This window comes from Meleagris gallopavo, chromosome 1, assembly GCF_000146605.3.
Source record: "Meleagris gallopavo isolate NT-WF06-2002-E0010 breed Aviagen turkey brand Nicholas breeding stock chromosome 1, Turkey_5.1, whole genome shotgun sequence".
Taxonomy (NCBI): Eukaryota; Metazoa; Chordata; class Aves; order Galliformes; family Phasianidae; genus Meleagris; species Meleagris gallopavo.
Window position 1 is genome coordinate 68717393 of NC_015011.2, and position 16338 is coordinate 68733730.

The 16338-nt window shown below is 39.5% G+C and overlaps 1 protein-coding gene across 3 annotated transcripts in view; it reads right to left on the bottom strand.

Moving 5' to 3' along the window:
- Positions 1-15809, bottom strand: part of DUSP16 (dual specificity phosphatase 16) — a 56144-nt gene extending 40335 nt beyond the window's left edge. For 2 of the 3 annotated variants that reach the window (XM_003202539.4, XM_010716143.3), the window contains exon 1: positions 15506-15809. The gene's annotated coding sequence lies outside the window, so the exon portion shown is untranslated. Of the gene's footprint in view, positions 1-14101; positions 14293-15505 lie in introns of those variants that run through there. The other variant, XM_010716136.3, reaches the window with a different exon arrangement.
- Between the last annotated feature and the right edge of the window lie 529 nt (positions 15810-16338).

The following is a 16338-nucleotide window of genomic DNA, read 5'->3' on the forward strand; positions in this document are numbered from 1 at the left end:
AAAAAAAAAAAACAATCAATGGTAGCCTTATAAAAAAAAAGTGATGTCTCTCTGCTAGATAACTAATTTCTAACTAGCCTTCGCAGATAATGTATTTGCATGAGTTCAGGCAAATTCACAAAATCTTGCTCAGTATGCAACAGTGGAGATTGCTGTCAGTCTGATTACAGCTTTATTTTGAATGAACAAAGTCTAACAAAACAGAACTCCATTAGTTAACACCACCTCCCCACACACTAAAAAGCCAGCTCTGAAAAATGGTAACACTGATGTCACCAATTGTTTCATGTAGTCATAGCCAAACAAACTCAACGAAAAGCACTTGCTGTTCCTACATGAACAAACTGAATTACAATCTTCACATGTGGAAGTAAAAATAAACACATTAGTGCCAATTCCAAACTGTTTCCTGGCCAGTTAAGCAAGATTCAAATCATTACTATCAAGAGATGACAACCTCATTTAATCACTGTAATATGAACCACACTAACAAATTATTGTCAAAGCACTGCCATATTATGAAACCCAGGAGTGGCTTTCAAGCACAGAGCAAATGATATCATAACTGTGCAGAGCCACTGCTGCACAGAGCGGAGAGCTGGTGAACAGATTCTATACCAACATCACCTTGCAGGGAAAGAAGCTACAAAAAGCACCTTGCTGTCGTCGGGTACCTGCTCTAAAAACCTTGCCAATGCAAACAGCAGAACACCAGGCCAGAGCCCTCCAGGCAGGTATCTGGAGCTTGCTGCCCAGCCTCTGGCTCGATGGGATACATGCCATGCTTACTATCACCTCAAGCAATAACAGAATACTTTTCCCCTCTTTATTGAATAGAAAGAAATCGGGAATTTAAAGAAGCCCCCAAATCCCTCATTTCAGCACATGGCAGGATTGATTCTGAAGACCAGATGAGAAAAAAAGCACACACTTCATTTCAATGTGTTTTACTGGAATGAGGTGTCATGTTTTTAGAATACAATCCACTCATGATTGAAGATGGAGCTGCTGCAAGTTCAGCCACAAGCATTAAGCATATTTGGAAATTCCCTGGCAATGCTGTTAAAGGAACAGACATTTCCTGTAATTCTCGGAAACATTTTATATCTCCCCTCCTCCTTCTTAGCCTTGGTGGTAAGAGGGGGAGGGAAAGAGAGGTTGCTCTATTACAATTGAATGAAATATGAATGAGCCACCCAAGTTTAAAGGGGAAACTTCAGCTATTCGTGTTTAGGAGAGAGTTTAAAAAGAAGTCTTTCATCATTTAGAGATGAGGATTTTTTCTGCTGACTTTAGGAAAATATACATCCCTTAAATTAGGGTGAATTACCTGCCTTTTGACTTACTTCTGACAAGTATGGTCCTCCAGGCCTTATTTAAATAACTTTTTTCTTTTCCAGAATTAGAAGTTGAAGGCCTTTTTTCCTTTCTTGCTCAGGGCCTTCCCTAAGCTGCAGCTGAACGAACCCAACCAGTTTAGTTACAAGGAGTATTCCTCCCACAGCTACAGAGCTGTGGCTCTCCAAAAAATTTGCCAAAAGTCAAGGAGAGACTGAGCAGTCAAGCACCACAGCATCCTTCTAAGGACCTCGGTACCACTCCTTCCCCGAAGGTTTATTCTTGTATGAAGCTTCTAGCATAAAACCTGTTAGTCTGTTCAGCAAGTGCTAGCAAGCTTTGAAACTCAGCTGCTTTATTCTGTATAGTCTGAACAGATCCGACTCAAACGTAAGTGAGTGAAAGTTTACAAACTGTACTCAAGCTGGGAAGACAGTCACCTATTCTTACAGATCACAACATGAGCTCTATCTGGTTCCTGCACACAGGATCCATCAATTAGCTGTGGCAGCTGGCAAATTCCACACCTGCTGGTCTCTGACAGCAACTGGATTTTAGCAGGCAATTCAAAGATACAAACTCAACTGCTTATAGGGTTAAACTGCTTTTTGAAACTTCAAGTTGTTGAGATCCCCGTTTCCTCCTTACTCTTTGTTTACAGCAGCCACTTTCATGACAAGGTTTCCATCTCCTACACCACCTGCATGCCCTGAATCACTGGCAGCATTCTCTGCATCTACACAAACCAACATAAGCACAGTGACTAAGAAAAATATTCAAATGAGTGCTCTGAAGAGTAGCGCTAAATAAACATCATGCCTAGCAGTTCAAAAAGTTCTTGCTATTTCCTTAAAAAGCTTTCTGAAAGAGAAGATGAGATAGTTCCTCTGAGCCTTCAGATAATGGTTAGCCTTTAAGTTTAATTTTTTTTTTATCTAGCAGAGGCTTTAAAGGGGAGATGTTCCAGCAGAGGCGATTAACTAAGGTAGACCTGTAAATAAAGGAGCCAAAAATAAAAAACCCAATTCTGATTTGCTAAGTGGTCACTCTACAACAAAAAGAGAAGATAGATCTGAAGCCTCCATACAAGCACCAGGACAGATTAAAGGCAGAGGATAATGATGGTATTTTATTACAGAAACAAATCAGAATAGCTCCTGGGCAAGGCAGGGGCAAGTTTCTTACAACAGAATTTCTAATGGCACTTCTTTAAAACCAAATGACTAAAGCTCACAGTGAGTCAACCTCCTGTAAGGAGGAGAGCCATGTAAACTGCTTTTACGGTAAGCTAGGGGTTAAAACACAATGGCCTTTCACCCATTTGAGGAAATGACACCAGTCCTCCCGGAAGGCAACATGCGCATTCAACCCGTTCACATCGGGGCATGAGAAAGTTTGGAAGGAATTTTTTTTTTTCTTTTTCTAAACTGTCAACATTAATACTTTGTTTCTTCCCGCTTGCGCCTGAAAATGCCTGGATGTCCTGTCAGCAGTATAGAGAAGCATCTACCAGTTTACAAAGCTCACCAAGTCAGTGTTAAAACAACACTCAAATTCATGCCAAAAATCACTGCAAGCTCAAAGTCAAATTAATATTTTACATAATGCTTGCTATACAATGATAAAAATACAGAAAAGAACCCTCCAAGATGTACCACAGCAGTCACGCGCTTGTGGTTCCCAAGGGGCAGCCAGTGACAGGGATGCTGGGCCCCACAAAACATCTAAATGCATATGTGAACTCAGCCCTATGCAATAAAGATCAGCTTAGCAGATTTCTCCCTAAGAAGGACCCCAGAGGTACATGGCATAGGATGAGTGCTCACAGCCAGCATGGTAGAACAGTTTCCAGCCATGAGTCCTTGCTAGCAATCAGGCTTTCTCAGCTCCCACAGGTTGTGTGGAGCAGGAAAGGGTGAAACCAGACAAGGAGTAAGACAGAACTGCAGGTGAGGTGCAGAAAACAAACTAGACATGGATCAGGAACCAAGCTGATTGCCACGGTGTAACTCTGATAGCACACACTGACAACATAACACGGGATGAAGCAGCCTAGTTCAAGAGCAAAAGCATAACTGATGGCAGCTCACTGGGTCATCCTGCACATCATGCCTTCTGGTAGTTCATTCCCACGGGATCCTAAGCATTTTTGTGAATTTGAGTCATGCTGTAACAAGGCCTGCAGCGGTGCCACAGCCACACTTCTTGCACAGTAACTGCATGACTGAAAAGGGAAGCCATACTGATCTTTACAGCAGAAGGAGAAAGCAAAAGGTGACTTACATTCCTGAGCTGCAGCTCTTATACCTCTACACCTTATAAACCTCTACACCTTTTAAGAAGAGGGAGAAAAGTGGTAACACCACCAAACACATTGATCTCCTTTATGAACTTCTGACAAAACATGAATTAAAAATCAGGACTAAGAGGGACCAGGATTTTAAAATTTAAAATCACAAATGCTTTTAATACCAAACAAGGAGAATAAACTCTGTTATTATCATCTGATTTAGGTCTTCATCAAGAAATATCCTGTAGCAGCCTTGCTTGGCCTCCTACAGGATTTTGAAAAGCAGAGAAAAGCAATATGGACATTTAATACTTATCCAGAATTTATAGAGGTGCTCTGATTTATAAAGTCCTTCTTGTAGTAACCAGAAAAGAACTGACTTTTGCCAAAGGAATCCCAAACTAAGAGGATTCAATGTACTCCTGCAGTAACTGAAGTAGCATATCTAACGAATACTTAGAAGGGAGGATACGACCTTCAAAATGCATGGTCCTTTTATTAGGTATTCAGCAATGGAAGAAGTACTATTTACTTCAGTGATTGTGGATTCACCAGTAAGTAATATTGATCACTTTTTTTTTTTAAACACCTTATTGACCATAAATACATTCCTGTTGATACTTATGGCAAGTGTTCTGACAATGTGCAGACAGAGTTGCACTAAGAAACTTGTACGTGAGCAGCCTGTATGACTGAGTTAGGTTTTGGTATGCAATCCTAAGCTTGTACCTCCAGGAAACTGATCCTAAAGGATAAAGGTATATGATGGGTGGTCCTTAATCACTTCCTTTAGCTGAAGGCTGAGGTCAGGGTGGAAAAAGAGCCAAGGAAGGAAGCTTGGAGAACCCCTCAAACACAAACACCTTCTTTGAACAACTCCTTTGACATTTTAGAGGGCTAACTTGTAGTTTAAATTAAGTAGCAAGAGACTGAGCTAGAAATAAACAGCTTGCACAAGCAACATACTGTGTTATTAAGTTTTTAGAAGTGACTTAAAAATTAGGTCAGTCTAATTTGTAGCTGATACTTTGTTCTTTCACTACTATGAACTCACAATGATGTCAGTCTCATGTTCAAACGTGCCACATTTAGCAGCGCACAGGCTTCCTGAGAGACTTTCAGCCTTCCTTTGTGCTAAAGGCTTTTGCCAGATTCTTAGCTCATACTTCACTGACTCAGGCATGCCACTCTAGTTTCAAGTGAATAATACAGGCTTTCCATTAAATACTGCAGTTTTGCTTTCTGCGGGAGGTTGGTTTTATTTTTGCTTTTTCTTTACAACAAAAGAAAACAAACAGAAAACTTTACCAACTAAAGGTTTAAGAAAGTGTAGCCCCATCAGGGTCATTGTAGGGTTCACCTTTATTAGACAACATCCAAACCAGAATCACACATTAAAAGGTCTGCGAAACTGGTGCTTTAAACTAATTCAACCCATCTTTCCCCATTCTTACTTGATCTAAGGAAACCTTGAAGTTTATCATATCCAAATTCAATTAACTTTTGAGGATGCACCCCAATGAATCGGGACTTACTACAGCAATGCTTCCTATGCAACCATCCCCTCCCAAAAAGGCACACTCTCTTACAAAAGCTAATCTGCCTACACAACTTCAGGTATTAAGAGTAAGATGTATTTTCATTATTATTTCTGACAGAAAGCTTGCCACAGAGTTTTTAAGTACACTACCAAAGATGAGAGCTTAAGAGGCATAAGGATATTTTAAATTTGTAAAGCTACAAAACTTGTAACAAGACTATCACTCAGCTATAAGCTTTTGCAAGCATTTTTAACATAGCCCAAGCCAATCAGCTGTCTGACCTAGCATCACTACTTGCTGTATGGCTAAATTAAGCTGAAAGAGATAAGGAAGAAGTTTTAAAAGTAGCTATTTGTCCCTTCCACAGAGAGAAGCCCCACCAGGCAACACAGCCAAGCAAGCACACATCATGGGTGGACAGACTTGCAGACACTGTAGAAGACTTCTCACCTGCCAATAGGAGATCCAATCTCAGGTTCACCCTGCCACTCCCTCCATTCTCTCAGACAGACTCCTTCAGAATTTTGTGTAGCTGCTCTCTAACAAGGGGGCACAGAAAATTCTCAAGTAGGACTAGGTGAAGGCTATTATAGATATGACAGACTGAATTAACAAATTAATTAAAATCATTTGAAAAATAACTGTCTGCAAGCCCATTATCAGCTCATTATAATTCTCAGTTTAACTCATGTTTATAGTAATCACTGGTCATGTATATTTAACATCATACACATCCTTACTACAGTTAATCTGCTTCCTTCCCACTGCTGTAGCCAAGCAAGGAAACTCTTCCTTGCAAACACAGATGAAGCAGAAGCAAAAAGTTTGCATTCCTCTTGGGGCTGCACTATGACAGATGCAGGATTAGCCCTGATTCACATATTCTTCTTCATGATGCTGTGTTTCCCATCTAGTACAGAGATTTCAAAGCAAAACAAAACCAAGTAAATAAACTATTACATCAGCATGTTCAAACCTATGCTACACAGGCTTTTATGGAACAATACTATCACATGGATTTCTTCAACATGTTTAGGAAAACAATCCTATTCTGTGTCAGGAAAAGGAATGTTATTTCACAGTCACTTCTAGCACATTCAATTCCAGCTATTTGGTGAAAGAAAATGCCTGGATTTGGTTTACAAGAGTTGCATCCAACCAATTCCCACTATCACCGTTGCATCTGCAACTGCCCAAGGACACAGGAGAAACAGGTCTCACATGGCGAGGGAACATCTTTTATGTGACTAGTTAATATGAAGAAAGGAGAGGAAGGGAATAACATCTAGAAAGCACAAGCCCTTTCTCTCACACACAGATGTGAAACAGAACCAAACTGTGACACAGGAATAGAAGCCAAGATTGCCAAAACATCTCCACATCCAGCTTGTCCTTCTTCCCAAACAGGAAAACAACAAGTTCAAAGTACATTGTGAGGTATGTCATAAACTATCCAATGAATCATATTCTTCATGGAAACAGTCTGGTTGAAGTCACAGCACTGAAAATATACAACAGAAGACAAAACACCCAAACAAGAAAATCATACATTCATCACAGAATTACTAGATTTGTAGTATATTTGCCACATCTTGATTCCTACTAACCGTTTGCTATTTGGAAAGTTACCTGATCCTTTACCATACACTTCTGAAACCAAATCATCCAAAACCTGGAAGATTGGAAAACTCAAGCACAAATCCAAATATTTTTAAAGAATGCATGAATTTAATCTTAGACTGTTATGGAACAGGCAAAAGAAAGAAAAAAAACCAGGACTTAGATCTAAAAGAAAATGCAGTACTTAGCTTTTCTGTACTTACTACAATGCTTACTCAGGTCTAAAACATTCTTCCTAATCATTTTCTCACCATCCTCTTAAAGCATAGCTTTGCCCAGGTTCAGCTTTCTGGCATTTTGCTGAAAGCATAACTACAAAAGACTTTCTGAAAAGAGCATATAGGTTTGGAAAATAGAACACGTGCCATTAAAGGTATGCCTTTTAGGATGCCTATGGCCATATACCTGAATTGTAGTCAAACAGCAAGAAGATGCAGGTATCTTTTATTTATTATTTTCTAATGTATTTGGCAGCTAAATTATCAATATGTTCCACATGCATTGAGCATACTTTAGTGTGGGAACATACAACCTGTCATGCAGTGCAGACATACCTAACTCCAAGACTCATGAGCTAGCTCTGAACCAAACCAACCACTTAGTGCTGTTCAAACTACCCTTGATAGAAAGGAGGCTTTGCTTTTGTACACAGCACAGCTACAGACTTTCCTAACCCAGGCTAGCCACTTCCATACTCCATGCTTAGGGAAGATGGACTAGGCTGAGAATCTTAAGCTGCACTGCCACATCCAGAATGATTTGTTTTGCAATTGCTGCCACGTGTAATCTCAGTATCAGCCACCAGAGAAAGCAGATGATCTCCTAAGCTTGTATTATCATTTCTTTTCAGACATGCGGAACAGGAGTAAGAAACTGTTAACAAGAAACAGGAATAAGAAATTATTAAGGAGAATAATCTTACCACGAGTACACAAAAGTTGCTGCAGATGGCAGGGGTAGCCTGCATACAGAATTGAGTGAAAAGTACACTGAAGGAGAAGAGATGGACAAGAGATGGACACTAGTGCCCCCAAAAGATGAATGTGATGACCAGACATTAATCCAGAAAAATCACAACTGTCCTCAGGTTTTGATAAAGATTTGGCTTTAAACATGCCAAGTATTTATTTGAGAGAACTATAAAAACATTATCAGGGCATGCAGGGGATACAATGAGGAGGGCTAACACCCCCTTGGACTTTGCAAGAGAGGTCAAGGACAATGAGAAGGGCTTCTTAAAGTACATCAAGCTGAGAGTGAGTCTGGAAAAAGGAATAATTCCCCTTGGTTGAGGCAGATCTGGTCAGAGATCATATAGGCAAACTCAGAACACGCAAATCCATGGGCCCTGACAGGTGCTGAGGGAGCTGGCAGAAATGATTGCTGAAACACTCTTTATCATTTATGAAAGATCACGGAGAATGGCAAAGGTGCCTTCAGACTGGAGGAAAGCCAATGTTACTCAAATCCTCAAAAGGGCAAGGAAAAAGATCTGGGAAACTACAGTCCAATCATCCTCATCTCAGTCCCCAGGAAGGTGATAGAACAACTTGTTCTGGATGTCAATTGCAAGAAACTGGAAGAAAAGAAGGTTATCAGGAGTAGCCAACATGGATTTACCAAAGGGAAGTAATGTTTTACCAATCTGGTAGCTCATATAATGTCAGGAACAGCTGAGTGAATGAGCGGGGAGCAGTGGATATTGTCTTCAAGCAAGGCCTTTGACATTGTCTCCCATAATGCCCTTGTAGGTAAGCTTTAGGAAGTACGGGATATATGTGAGTGGACTGTGAGATGGAATGAGCACTGGATGACATGAAGAGCCTCAGAGGGTTGCGATCAGTAGTGCAAAATCTAGTGGGAGGCCAGAGGCTAGTGGTGTTACTCAGAGGTTGATACTCGGTCCAGTCTTGTTTAACATCTTCATCAATGACCTGAATGAAGGGATAGAGTGCATCCTCGGTAAGTTCACTGATGACAGGAAACTGGGAGGAGTGGCTAACACACCAAAAGGCTGTGTTGCAATTCATGAGATCTGGACAGGCTGGGCAGTTGGGCAGAGAGGAATCTGAAGAGGTTCAACAAGGCTCCTACTTACCTGGGGAAGAATAACTGCAAACATCTGCACAGGTTAGGGGTTGATCTGCTGGAAAGGAACTCTGTGGATAAGGACCTGGGTTCCTGGCGGACAGTAGGTTGACCATGAATCAACAATGTGCCCTTGTGGTCAAGAAGGCCAATGGTACTCTGGGGCACAATAAAAAAAGAGCATAGACAGAAGGTCAAGGGAGTTGATTCTCCCCCCTCTACTCTGCCCTGGTGAGGGCATCTGGAGTACTTTGTCCAGTTCTGGCGCTCCCCAGTTCAAGAAAGACAAAATACTACTGGATAAAGCCCAGCAGAGTGCAACAAAGTTGATTAGGGACCTGGAGCATCTCCCTTAAGAGGAAACGATAAGCGACGTGGGTCTATTCAGCCTGCAGAACACTGAGGAGGGATCTTACCAATGCCTATAAATATCTAAAGGGTGGGTGCATAGTGGGAGACCAGTCTGTTTTCAGTGATGTCCAGCCACAGGAATAAGGGGCATAAACTGGAACACAGGAAGTTCCATATGAACACGAGAAAAAAAACTTTACTTCAAAGATGACAGAGCACTGGAACAAGCTACCTAGACTGGCCATGAACTCTCCTTCTCTAAGAGATCTTCAAAACCCTTCTGGACACTTTCTTGTGCAACCTACTGAAGGGAACATGCTTTAGCAGGGGGCTGGACTAGACTAGCCACACGTGATCCAGCCAAGCCTGTCTTGCAGCACCCCTATCCCACACCATTACAGCAGTGACTCTGAACTCCCAAGTAGCCCAGTCCAGCCCCAGACGTATATCACTCAGCAACAACAAAACATCGGTGTGCAACTGGCACAGACTGAGCTGAAACCACAAGGGCAGAGCACAGTGCTGTGCTAACTCTGCCTCTCAGGCCCGCCACACACACTGTCGAACTGAAACCTGGACTCTATTATAAAAGCCATTTATGTGGTACCAAAACTGAATGCAAAATATCAGAACCATTTGCTGATGGTGAGTTTATTAAGCAATGTATGAAATGCAAGCCAGCTATAATTTGTCCGGGAAAAATTATTTTTCTAAAATCAGTTTGTGTCATCAAATCATAGCCAGACAAATTAAAACAAACAAACAAAAAACAGGAAAATCCTATCAAAGGAAATTTTGAGAGTAAAGCTGCTAATTTCAAATTTTATTCTTGCGTGACACATGGAAGTACTGATACTACAAATATGGCTCAGCTTGCCATTTCTATTAGAGGTATTAATAACAAAAATAACGCCATTGAAGAAATGGCTTATTTAGTGCCATTAAAAGATCTTTCTATTTGTATGAAGCAGTAAAAACTACCTTAAACCTTCTTTAACCTTCGTCAACAAATCTGGTATAGCTACTAATTGCTCCCCAGCGTTGTTAAAAAAAGGGACTTAGAAAGTTAATAGAAGACTATGTAATTGCCACAGCAACTCACATTCAATGAAATACTGCTGCATCATACGTCAAGAAAATTTGCACACAAAAGCTTTAAAAATGGATAATGCCATGCAAATCACAATAAAAGCTGTGAATTTCATGAAGTCCAAGGGATTGAATCATCGCCAGTTCCAGGAGTTCCTTAAAAATATGGATGCTGACTATGAGTACATCTTTTACTTTTCTGAAGGAAGGTGGCTAAGTTGGCACAAAATGCTAAAAATATTTTATGATTTGACCGCTCATTTGAATGAGTTAAACACACATCTTCAAGGTGAAAAAGCAACTTATCTCTGCTATGTTTCAAATCATAACATTTCAAATGAAACATTATGGCAATTTTGATAAAGGAATTTGAGAATAGATTTCAAGACTGCTGGAAAAAAAAAATCATTAAAAAAATATATTTGCAATGCTATTTTCAGTTGACAAATACATTACCTGCACATTTTCAAACTGAATGTATCGAGTTGCAATCAGATATTCAACTCAAAGATAAACACGATCACTTCTCTTTATTAGGCTTTTATAAGACTTATCTTACCAGAGAAAAATATCCCTCGCTTCACAGCCACAAGTCAAGTATTCACTTTTTGGTAATATAAAACTTGTGAACAACTATTTTCAATCATGAAGCATAGTAACAGGAATATTTCAAAAATCTGTTGAACACCACACTGATGAATTAGTTTCACAAAAACAAGGTCAAATATACCACTAGTTTTATGGTTTTTCCTCTCCTTTTTTTTTTTTAACGTCTGTAATAAAAGTATTTTTTAGAAGAGGTTTTGTTACTTTTATAAATTAACTGTAGCATACATTTTATATGCAGCACAAGGATATTTCTCTTCACTTAGTGCAGCCCAGGCAAGTCAAAAGGGTGGACACTGATGGACAAGATGATCTCCAGAGGTCCTTTCCAACCCCCACGTTTCTGTAATTCTGTAATTTTGTGAAAAGGAGACTTGTCCACACAGAGAATCACTGCCCTGTTGGTACAAATAGTCTGAGCCTGCTGCCTGCTTCTGATGATCCGAAACCCCGTGGCACAGCTCAAAGAGTACTCTGACCTTCTGCCACACTTCAGTAGTTATTTGCATATTTAAGATAAAATCTCAAGATAAGAACTCTGTCTAGCAGGAGTCCGAAGAGTAGAATGCTCTGGAATGAGAAAGCTCTAGCATGAAGACTGTTCGTGCGATCCTCATGTGCAACTTCCTTGCTCCTACACTGCATGTCATACGTTACATAGCCACACTCCTAGGGTCAGCACTCACTCAAACAGAGGTAATTATTTAATCAAGATCCCATCTGCTTTGCAACCCCACTTAAGAAAATCTTACGCAAAAAAGGTAAGAGCTTGGCTATGGTGCAATATCGTTTACCAGAGCCATACTGCATGCCATTTCATCATTACTTGTACTAAAGGAGTTTACAGCTGATATACAATGACAAATCCAAAGAATTTTGTCATTAAAAAAAAAACAACTAAACCTTACAGTAGGAAGTGCTCTCCATGCTTCGTTAATGCTGTCAAACTATACTCTACAGATAGTTACAATTAATGAAAGAATTCTTATTTGTGAGAGCTTTAGCGCTGTGGTTTCCCTGCTTCAAATAGACTGGAACTAGGAAAAGAGAAGGAGACAACATCACTCCTCCTGGACTTTACTCCTATGCAAAAAGGACTCCCTGGGGAAACTGTCCCACTGCAGACAACAGATTAAGAGGTAGAGATCTACCCTGGAACTGCTGCTTCTTTTTCTGCCTACATGTGGACAACACCACTACTACCACTACTTGAGCTTGTGATCACAGGAAAGCACAATCCTCTCCTGCACGAGCTAGTTAAAGGTGTTTGAGGCATTATTTCAGAAGAAGTGAACAGACAAAGCTTGTGAGCTCCCAGAAGATGATCTGAAAAAAAACCAAAAAACTGTGTCATCCCCTCTCAAAGATAGAGAGGCAAGCAAATCATCCTCTTATTCCCTGCATTTTGTACCTTCTGTTGTAGGTAATACCCATGACACTTCAAGAAGTGCCTCTGGACAAGACACCACCAATAGTCCAGGTAAGACTCTTCTAGTACATTTCTATTTTGAAGGTAAGATAAATTAGAAATTATATTATTATTTTATTATCATTATTATTAATATTTTTTTTAAGAAGTGGGGAATAAGATCAACCAGGCTAGCTAAAAATCTCTCTATGGGTACCTTCTACTAATGTTTTTAAGGTACAATCAAATACTCCCAGGGCCTGCCACAGACTGCTTTCTATCAAGCAAGGCTACCGGCAATTCCCATTATATTCCCTCCCACCCCTTCCTCTTTTCAGACATTTAAATGCATTCAGATTTATCCATGAGAAAGCTTCCCTTAAAAGCAAGTCTGAGCCCAGCAATGAGATTATGATATTAAATCATTATAGTTTCAGACAGACAAACTTGCAAAATACAGCTGCAGATTGCTGGTGCTACAAGCAGGGATTGCCTGTAGCACCATCATGGCAGAAGCATTGAAAACTTTACAAAGAGAGCAACATGCATGCAAAGACCCTAGGGATAACACTTCCATCACATTTACATAAACAGACATCTTCCAACTGTCTCACGGTAAGGAAGAATACCCAAAAGTTGAACAATTATGATGGAAAAGAGTAACATCTTTTGTGCTTCATAAGTTTCAACTAAGCCATAAAGAAGTTAAGTTATTTGTATTGCCATTACAATTTTGGTTTTATTTATTTATGAATCCAAAGGTGAGTTACTTAATCCTCTATAAAACTATATACATAGCTAAATCCTTTGTGGTTGATGGTGACACTAAGACATAAATGAGTTTATGGTATCCTATACAAACATCTCAGTTAAAACCTATCATTACATACTAGCAACTGACAAGCCTTTTAAAGATAACATCAGATCTGAAAATTAAATCAGAATTGACAAGTTTTCTGTTTCCCAAAAAACACCTTTAAAGTTCTGAAAGCAAGTTGCTGCTTAACATGTGTGCACTATTGCAAAAAGTTCATAAAGAACATACTGAAAGGAATTTGCTCTCCTGAAGGAGAAATAAGTTTATATGGACTGTGTTTTGGGGAATGTCAGGAATCACCACTTGAAAGTCCATCACTTTGACACCTCATGTTAAATTACTATCTCAAAATTTAGATCTGTTAAAACCTCCACGGCAAACCTAATCACACATTAAGGAAATGGACACTACTTGTAACACTCTCAAAGGAAAAAGAAGAAAGACAGGAATTAACACCAGAAGTTACAGAAGAAAGGTGGTTTATTTGTTTAAGACTTACTTTGAAGATGTTACTTTGTGCATACCACTTGTTGGCAGCTATTAACAAAAATAAATTCTTGCTGTTAACAGGAGTGAATGAAGAGACAGACAACTTAACAGTGTTAATGCACTTTCTTGTGGACTTCAGTCACTGCACACTGTAATAAAAAAGGCATCAGAAAGAAAACAAGATAGCCAGTCCAGAACAACATGTCTCTAGCTTACAGCTCCACCTAAAAATGAAGTCACCACATTTAAATTATTTCAAGTACACTCTTAAAGGAATTAAAAAATATGCTACAGTTGGGAAGCTCCCCTTTTTGCATTCCCCTTTCCCATCAATGTACTTCATGAGTCCTTAGACTTCGCAATTCCCTGCACTTTGGTATCAAAGGTGGGGTTGCCTCCTGCTCGTTTTTTTCTGATCAGTATTAAGAGAATTTACACAACATAAATGGATGAAAACCACTCACCTAGACATGTGATCTCATTGCTCATAGGACAGCGGTGTTTCCTTTTGCCTTGACTATGCTGTTCATACCTACTCAGAGCACCACAGCAGACGTAATTCTCCAAACCACTCCCTTTGCCCAGATGAACACCTCTTTATTTCCTTCTTGGACTGTACAAAGCTACATGTACGTGAGGGCTCTCTGAACTCTTAGCCCTTCAAAATATTGCTTCAAGTCTACTACTTTGCCACAATGTCAATCCAGACTGCGGCATCAGTGGTATGACTGATTGGTGCTTGTTACATCAACCAGAAGTTAATATTGCTCCTTCCTGCCTCTGGGACCACCAAACACAGCAGAGTCCTTGCTCTGTGATTGGCCTTCTGGACTCTGTTATATATATCTCCATTACTGCATAGAAGGGATACTCTAAAGGAAAGTGTATATTTAGGAAAAATAAGCTGCGACTTCAGTTTTAGATGCCAAAGCAAACAAGATTAGTACTCCATAAAAAAAAACCTGAGTTATTTACCACTTTGGAGTTCTACCAAGTATTCAATACAACCAAGCTAAAGCCAAAGATTTCAGTATATTTTCATTACAACTTGTTTTGAGTAACTGGGTCTCAGGACAGCACTGATTTTTGTAGAGGAAAGATGCAGTCTTTAATGTCTTTTCTCTACTTACGGAGTAACACTCCTCAATCACTTCATTACATAGCAGTGACCTTAGCAAAAAGAAAGAAAGAAAAAAAGGAAGAAGAAACAAGTATTTTGATAACAAGGTTCTGCACGCTTAGTGTTTCAAACCAATTTTATGCTGGCAGACACACCACCTCATTCCAGAGAGTATATTTTCAAAATGGAAACCTATCAGGAAGGAATTTAAGAGACTTACGCTCCCCATATGAAAGGAAGACAGCTGACACAGAAGTGGAGAGGGCACTATTACTACTTGACTCCTCCAGCTGGCAAAATGGCACTGACATTACAAAATGTTTGAGGTCAGCTGAAAGACTCTGTATACGAGGAAATAAAAGTTGCCACGAAAGAATGAGAACAAGGAATCTTTTCCTAACGGAAAATAAAATCTAACAAGCCTTGAGAAGTCTGTATGTGGCTGCTGAAAGGAAAAGAACAAAAGAAAGAAGGAAGAAATCACTAAGAATTTTTAATTCAGAAAAATCTCAGAAACCAAACAGAAATCACAGAGTTAATGTGGGAAAGAGGGAAGAGTCCAGTTATTGCTGCTTAGAGATGGAAGTAAGGGAAATACCACACCAAATACAAAAGGAATCTGATTTGACCAAAGGATTCTACATTCAAATTTACTCTTTGAACCATGACAAGACGTGACAAGGGACATTTTGGATTCCTTGAGTTTTCTTCATCTGGAAATAGGAAATCAAGCTTTCCCTCTACTCACCCTTCAGCAATCTCAGTTCTAAGTCAGAAAGCCAGCTTATCATTTGTGTTAGCTCATTGCTAAACACAACAGTGGCCATAATGTAGATGAGTTCACCACACTCATGGAAGAAATCCTGTCAAAACAAGTACCATGTTGTTAAGTTTCAGAAATGGGGATTAAAACACTGTCAGTACACAAGATCCTCAATCCAAGAAAAGAGAGGAAATTAGAAGCTGCAGGTTTAGCTCCCAGCTGAGTCCGAAGTTACAGAAGTTATATCTACCAATTCACAAGGCAAGGGCACAGGAAACCAGGGAAGAAAAGAGCCGTTATGCCTAAATGGTAACATTTTCATGACGTTACACAGGCCAAATAAGCATATCCCAGAAAAAAAGGGAATTGTAAAGAAACAGAAAATAGACAAAGTGCAACAGATTAAAAAAAAAAAATCTTTAGGAAAACAAAGAGTATCAGATTGGAAAATGTATTAAAATAATAATAAAAAACTTAAGAGCTGGCGCACAAAATGTAAGGGTGCAATTAAATTCAGTACTAAGATTAGATGATAATAATAACTGAAAAGGCAAAAATAGACTTCTTTGCAATAGTCCTTCCCACATCGGATGCTGGCAAAAGATAAGTTTGAGATAAACTAAGATTATCTACTGCCAGGGCTGACATGTCTAATGAAGAGAAGATAAAAATGATTAATTAACAGTAAGTCACCATGTCTCTAAGATTCACAAGGAAATTAAAGAATGTAATGGCTGAGCAGATAACAAATCTATCATTCTTATTCAAGTTAACTATATCAGAATAGGCATGAAATGTTTGTAGAAACATTTAATTTC